We start from the raw sequence: 7,983 nt of genomic DNA on the forward strand, positions 1-7,983 counted from the left end.
TTAGGATTGTTCTAGCTCTGTGAAAGATGATGCTATATTGATAGGAATTGTGTCGAATGTGTAGATTGCTTTGGGTTGGTGTTCCTAGAGGAAAGTGGGTGATGGAAATCCCAATGGGCGTTACAGAGTTTATTTTCAATAAACGCCATTCTACAGTTTAAATAAAATGTGACACACCCAGACCATGGAATGCTCCACAGTCGCTAAAAAGAATGAAGTAGTTTCTACTCTAATAAACAGGTTCTTTTAAAATCTGAGGTAGGGTCCTGTGGCTCCGCCAAAATGAAGGAACTCCATCCCAAGTCCTCCTTTGCACAACTAAAGAATCCTGGATACAACACAACAAAAAAAAGCCTAGGAAGTCTCTGAAAGTTCTAAAGAAGAAGGTAGATGCCTTGAGATATCATGACCACAGAACAGTAAGGCCCCTGGGTTTCTTTATTGCTTCCCTTACATCCTGGATAGAGCAGCAAAGAATCCTCTGATGGAGTTCAGGACACTCTGCCCCCAAATATGGCCCCTTGGCATCATGGAATATTTCAGGATGAAGGAATTAAGAAATGACATGTGAAGGAAGGACTTTCTGACCTTCCCCTGAAGCAGGTCATAAAACCCTCAATTCTCTGCTATTCCTGAGTAAACCCATTTTTGCTGGTAAAAAAAAAAAATGGCAGTTTTATCTTATACCCTTTTTTGTCCTATCACATCTTTCCATGACTTCCCACTCTTCATCAAACCTCTTGTAAAAATGTAAACTTAACTGCTTCTTCAGATCTTTATTCCCTCATGAAGGTTCCCATGTCATATAAAACTAATATTAAACAAATCTGTAAGCTTTTCTCTTATTAATGTCTTTTGTTACTGGGGCCCCAACGGAGAACATAAAAGGGTAGAGAAAAAAGAGTCCCCCATATCTCCAACCCAGAACCGCCAACAGCCGACTGAAAAAAAAAAAATGTTGCCAAAAAGTGTCTTGCCCTTAGTCAAAGCACCAGGAAAAGGAAGACCAAAAAATGGAAATTTGGGAGGGCCATACCCACTCAAATAGCACTAGAAAACACACTCACCCCTATCCCTCCCCACTCCAGGTTTCCAATGGGGCCAAAAGGGGGGTTTGTCTTTCAGCCTACCTACCACCCCATCATACTCAGATTCCACAGCTATCTACAGTCGTTCCAAATACAATAGGTAAGTTGAAAAGCTAAAGCAGGGAAAAAAAAGATACAGTATCCAAAAATTAACACTTTTTTTAAAAACCCAAACAAGAGAATGCAAAAACAGATAGAGCTGAAAGAAGAAATATATAGATGTACAATCGCAGTTGGGACTTCAACACTCAGTAATCAACAGAACAGACAGCAATTCAGCGAGGTGATAAGAGAACTGAACACCAAATTAACCAACTGGATTGAACTGACATATACAGAACACTCCACCCAAAAACAGCAAAACACCCATTTTTTTCCAAGGGGTCATAGAACATTGGAACATTTATCAAAGTAGACCTTGCCTTGGACCATTAAAAAAAAAAAACTCAGTAAATTTAAAAGATTTTAAATCACACAGAGCATGTTCTCTTACAATAATGGGTTAACACTAGAAATCAGTAGCAGTAGGACAACAGGGACATCTCTGAGCCCTTTCCAGCATCATGAACCCAGGGTAGACAAGCACCACTAGGTGAGCAAGATCACGGCCGCATGCAGGCAAGCGCAGGGTACCCACACACACCATGCTAATAGGTAAGCTGGGAACACTGATAAATGCCCATTTAAACAGAGCAAAACCCCAAGGAGAAGGGTCAAATAGGAAAATATAGTAAGCCACACATTAAGTATTGAAAAGTGTGCTTCTTATTGGTAACCTGAGAATAAAGCAGGTTAGGTACTGAATAGGTGGTTTTGTTTTTTTTTTAAGATAAATTGTAGACAAATAGGAAATGCCATCTAACAGGCAAAATCACAAAAGGTGCTGAAACTATCCTAAAATATGTGAAAGCAGAGTCTGAGTTGTACAATTTTAGGGCAGATGTGATTGAGCATTGGGCAAACTGCTGTTAGACGAACTGGCTTTGGGGCAACTGGCCGGCTTCCCATAGGAGGGGAACTAGGGAGGGACTCCTGTCTTAAACTATACTTCCCCAAGCTTGTCAGCTCACAGAAGTCTAGGATTGTCTTTTCAGGTAACAGATCCTTTCGTCCCATGTGAAAAATGCAAAGGCTCAAATGCACGTAACATAAACAGGTCCATCCACACCACACCACCTCTGAGGACAGGTGCTGGTAAAAAGAAGCACAGAGTTTTGTATTTAGGAAAAGAATCAGGGGTGGATGGAGGGAGTAGCTTGAAGTCCCCAAAATCATGTTGCCTACAGTTAGTCTTGATGAGAGGAAAGGAGAGGCCTCAGGGCTGGAGGAGGATGTGGGAATAACAGGGAATAATCATGGAAGACATGGGGAGGGAAAGGTGCCTGTCTGTTCCCAGGCCAGGATGCGAGCAAGCATCCTCACCTCCGTGATGCCGGAGATCAGAAGCCTCAGACTCGATCAGAGCTCCCTCACTCTCCGTTGGTGGACACTTGGGTTGTTTCCACATCTTGGCTAAAGTGAGTAGTGCTGCATGGGAGTGAAGATATCTCTTTGATATCCTGTTTTCATTTCCTTTGGAGCTATACCCAGAAGTGCGATAGCAGGATGGTACGGTAATTCTAATCTTTTTTTTTTTTTCATGCTTAAAAGATAGCCATGAGTTTAATGTGGAGGTGGGACACTAACCCACATGGACCAACAGACTTCAATTTATTCCAACCCTGATTTATGTAAATGTCCAATAATATATGAATTCACTGGAATGAAAATTTCTCTGAAAATATGGACGGCCTCACAAATCTGCGTGTCATCCTTGCGTGGGAGGCCATGTTAATCTTCTCCGTGTTGTTCCAATTTTAATATCTGTGCTGCCGAAGTGAGCACATGGCCGTACTATTTTTAATTGTTTGAGAAACCTGCATTCCATTTTCCAACGTCGTTGAAATAATTTACATCTCTGCCAACAGCACACGAGGATTATGGTCAACCATACTTTATTACATACTAGAAAGTTGCAAAAGCAGTAGATCTTAAATATTCTCACCAGGAAAAGACACGGTAATTATGTGCTATAATGGAGGCACTAGTTAAGGCTATGGAGGTGACCATTCGGCAACATATAAATGTATCCAATCAACAATGTGTACTCCTTAAATTTACACAGTGTTATACGTCAACTGTATCTCAATCAAGCTGGAAAAAATAATCAACATAAAAGTCAAATCAAAAGTGTGGAGATATATATAATTTTCCACACACACACACACAAGTGTAAGCACAGGCCTATTTCCTGGCCATATTGATGTGGGAAATAAAGGCAGAGGAACAGTGATTAAATTTCCTCACTACCGACAGCCCGCGGGCAAGTCCTTGAACCAGGCAGAGTGACCTTCCTCTAGGCACTCACCTGCCTCAACGTTAATACTCTTCTAAGGACGACAGGTAACCTTAGCCCGATCCCCCAGGATCCTGTGAGTCTACTTTAACATATAAAAGTACTTTTGGAAACTTCCTTTATCTCTAACCCCCAAGATACATATTGGCCATCATCCCCCAGGCATATGGGCCACCGATAGACACCTGAAGGGTCTCATGACTAAGGTTTTATTAGACGGTAATAAATGACCTTTTCCCAACAATAGCTAGCCCCCCTCAAGGTCCTGGAAACCCTGCTTCCAAAATTCCTTAGAGACTTAAGCTCTCCCAACCCCCTCCCAACCTCAAAGTATATACTGGGCCACTCGTCATGACCCCAGAGCAGCTATTTCTGCCCACGGGTCCTGCCCCGTGCTTTTAACAAAACCACCTTTTTGTACCAAAGACGTCTCGAGAACTCTTTCTTGGCTGTCGGCCTCGAACCCTAATGTCTTTCCTACATCAATACTCCCTGCAGTACATCATTCTAATATTTTTTTTCATATTTCTGCAAGTCTTTTGTTCAAAGCACAATATCATGGAAGGTATTTCTAAGTATGGTAGGAGACTTAAAAAAAAAAAAAAAATCAGCCTTTCAGGTAATGTTGCACAGTAACAGAAGCCTCACCTTGACCAGAATTCACTCAGGTTCCTTTGAGCCTATTCTTGAGGAGACCCTGAAACTGGCCTTCATCCTGCCTTCTGCCGGCCAGGCGAGCCTCAGGGAGATTCCTGCGAAGCCCTGCCCCCGCCCGAGGACATCCGATCAGGTTTCTCACCCCCCACCCTGGAAGGTTCAGCCCCCTGGGCCTTTAGCAAGAATCCTGTTAGGTGGGTTTCAGGAGCATCCTTAGCCACCGACGCCCTCCCTGTTTTCGGGGCTGTGAATCCCCAGTGGTCTCCGCTGTACTTCAGGTTGAGCGGGATCTCTCTCCCCTCCTGCAAGACCCCTGTTAACAGCAGTCCTGTGAAGTCTTCCCGCTGTAACAAGCGTCAGGGTGATTTTTTTTTTCTTTAACAACTGTCGCTGAAGCTCCTACTTGTATAAAATAAGACGTCATTGCACGGGACCTTGAATAAATGTAAATGCAGGTTTATCCCAGGTAACCAGTGCCAACACACCCGTTTTGTAACTCTGCTTTGTCATTTCTTCCTCTTCTTTTTTTTTTTTTTTTTTTTTTTAGAATGCACTGGGATTCTCAAATCACAAAAAAAGAGGGCGGGGGGAGGGGAATGGAAGTGGCCTGACTTGTGCTGTCGCAATACTTTTCCTGCCCGCATTCCAGGCACTTCCCCTTTCCAGACCCCGAGCGCAGCGGCAACCTAGCCGGGGTAATCTCAGCAGGCCTGGCCTGGCCTGGCCTCTGTCTCGGCATCGCTCTGTCTCTCCCGCCCAGGACTCTTAGCGAATCCTGCTGCGTGGCCCGCAGGCCTCTGCAGCCCCAACAGCTGCCCGGGTCTAACTCGGGGTGTCGGGGTGCCCCCCAGCGCGGCCTGCTGCTCGCCGCCGCCCTCTACTGCTTGTGGCTGTCGGCGGCAGGTCTCGCGCGCTCACCCCCAGATGGAGATGAGGAAAAGAACGCGTGCACAGGCCTGGAAACGGAGGAGAGAGCCGCGCACGAGGCCTCGGAGCAGCCGGGACAGGGAACGGCCGGGAGGCCGGCGGAAGATGCTGTTTGTCCGGACGGAGGGGCATGTCGCCGCCGGCAGGAGTGGGCGAGAACAGGAGGGGGAGTGAGTCTGGCATCCAGTGATTACTGTGACCTTTTGCGAGAAAAAAACGCGCTGTGGTTGCAAAAGCAGCCAGTCCTGTCCGGTTCCTACAAGTCTCCCACGCAGCTCTCTTCCCGAGAGCGCGCCTGTTTCCAGAAGGGCGGGTGTGACTCCTCCAGGCAGCCCTCCAAGCGGCCCCCCACCCAGCTCCCTTCCCTGAGCCTGCGGGAGCCTGCGCCTCCTTTGCTGGGAACTGGGACCAAAGGCTCCATGCGCCCTGCTGCGCGCCCGCGGAGCTGTGAGCTCGTGACTTCGGCACACCCTCTCCACACCCTCTCCAGGCTGATCCACCCCTGCGGGTCCTTCCCTGCGCTCGCTCCTCTGTGCTCGCAGATGGCCGCAGACCTGTTCAAATCAGATCCCCGGCTCTGCACGCACTGAACCCCTGAGCCGCGCCCTGCGGAGCCCCCACGCCGGCGGGGCAGTCCGCTCGCTGCACCCTCGCCTCCCCTCCGCTCCTCTTCGCGCCTCATGGACAGCCAGCCACAAGAAAGGCGCCTGCAAGCCTGCAACTGTTCAGAAGCGACATTGGAAACCGTCCCAGCTAAGGCTCTCCCTTTAACCGAGACTCGGCAGGGTTGGAGAGGTTGGCGTGCTCAGCGTTTAAAAGTCGGCAGCACCAGTTCTCCACGGATTGGGTCTCAAGGACCCTTTCCACTCCCCGAAATGAGAACCCCCGGGGGCCTTCGTGGGAGCACCACATCCATCAATATTTACGGTGCCATAAATTAACGGGGAGAAAAATGTTAAGTACTTATTACTTTGTTTTAAAATAATAATAAACACGTAAACCTCCATAACACAGCTTTCATAAAAATAACTTTCCCAAAACAAACGAACGTCTGGTAAGAGGAGTGACATTGTTTTACATTTGGCACATCTCCTGAAGGTCTGAGTGAGTGGAAAACTGAATTCTCACATCTGCTTCTGCCTTCTGTCTGTTGCAATATCGTACATCACGGAGCCTACTAAAATTCCACTGCGCCCTTGTGAGGCTGAAAAAAGAGATGTCTCCATACTGTTGTGAAAGTAGTGGGAGCCTCGCAGATCCCCTGAAAGGCTGCCAGGGCTCAGGAGGGTTCCCCAGCTGCACTTTAAGAACTCCACGTAGCCATCTGGAGTGTCTCCCAAATCTCCATCTGCTGCTTTGACATCCTCTGACGCTATTATGTCTTATCATGTTACCTCTCACCTATTAAAAATAAATAAATAAAAAATCTGGTTAGAGCTTTATAGAAAAATCTGAACATGTTAGGGAGGACCGGTCTGAAAAGAGAAGTTGCGTGAGTCACCACAAAATGATGGCCGGTCTTCTCGTCACAGAACCCGAAGGAGAGCTGCGGACGTCGGGCTCCTGCGTGGCTGCAGGTGGAGAACACACACCTTTGGTGCGAGCCCGTTCCTGCGGCTTGGCCCTGCACGCGGGGCTGCTCCTGGGGCACGGGGCTCTCCTTCCTATGCACACCCTACGTCCTGGTGCACTCCATGGTGAAAAACACTCCCGCAGTCTTTCTTTCTAATCCAACAGTGCTGAGTGGTTCAGGTGGTACCGCTGGGGCCACCCAGGGCGTGGAGGACATGTTGCCTTCACACCATCAGTAGGGAGCCTACAGAGGTTGCTGCGGGGAGGAGAGCCTCCATCCTGGGACCCACAGATTGAAGAGGGCGAGCTGCAAATCCGGGTGCTGCCTGTGTCCCTCTACCCCTCCCTGCCTCTCAGCCCCGTCAGCTCTGCCTTGCTCCCTTCTCCCGCCTGAGCTCTCTGCTCCAGGACTCCAGGAAGGTGCCCTTTCCTTCCAGCTTTAACCAGATAGGAGGAATACAGACACAAATTTGCTGAGCACCCACAAACCCCTGGATCTGGTAGCGCATCAAAAGACTTTAAAGGGGGGGGCGGGGGGGCGGAGAGAGACTTTCCAGTGTTAAGAAATTGGTTAATCTCTTGCAGTGTTGGTGGAATCGTAAATTAGTACACCCACTAGAGAACACAGTGGGGAAGTTCCTCAAAAAATTAAAAAGTAGAACTGCCATATGAGCTAGCAATTCCGCTTCTGGGTATATACCCAAACGAAATGAAATTCATGCCGAAGATGCCGGTATCCCCACATTCACTGCAGCATTATTCACAGTAGCTGGGGCGTGGAAACAACCTAAGTGTCCATCAACGGATGAGTGGATAAAGAAAATGCGGTATCTCTCCCTCTCCTCTCTCCTTCTCTGTCTGTCTCGCTCATGTATATACATATATGACCTTTTGTGAGAAAAACGCCCTGTGGTTGCAAAAGCAGCCAGTCCTGAAAATACGAATCCTACAAGTCTCCCATGCAGCTCCCTTCCCCAAGAGCACACCTGTTTCCAGAAGGGATGGGATGTGACTCCTCCAGGCAGCCCTCCCAGGGGTATGTGCATATATATATATATTTTTAATATATAATATATATAGTATTGTATACAATATAATTGTATATATTATATATATATTTTAATATATAATGTATATATTGTATTGTATACAATTGTATATATTGTACATATGTGTTTTTAACAAATAATATATATATATATTACAAAAGGGAATTCCTGCCATTTGCAACAATATAGACCTTGAGGGCTTTATGCTAAGTGAAATAGGTCAGACACAAAAAGATTGGTACTGTCCGACCTCACCTGTATGTGCAATTATACGTGGGAGCAGGACCAGTCCACC

At 47.1% G+C, this 7,983-nt stretch overlaps 1 non-coding gene across 1 annotated transcript; it reads right to left on the bottom strand.

Moving 5' to 3' along the window:
- Positions 1 to 2,864: 2,864 nt before the first annotated feature.
- Positions 2,865 to 2,972, bottom strand: LOC112814558 (U6 spliceosomal RNA). The gene has a single exon (XR_003205802.1). It is a non-coding gene; the product is annotated as a U6 spliceosomal RNA (small nuclear RNA).
- Between the last annotated feature and the right edge of the window lie 5,011 nt (positions 2,973 to 7,983).

Source organism: Callorhinus ursinus, unplaced genomic scaffold (assembly GCF_003265705.2).
Source record: "Callorhinus ursinus isolate GAN/ISIS: 27379988/994484 unplaced genomic scaffold, GSC_fseal_2.0 scaffold123, whole genome shotgun sequence".
Lineage (NCBI taxonomy): Eukaryota > Metazoa > Chordata > Mammalia > Carnivora > Otariidae > Callorhinus > Callorhinus ursinus.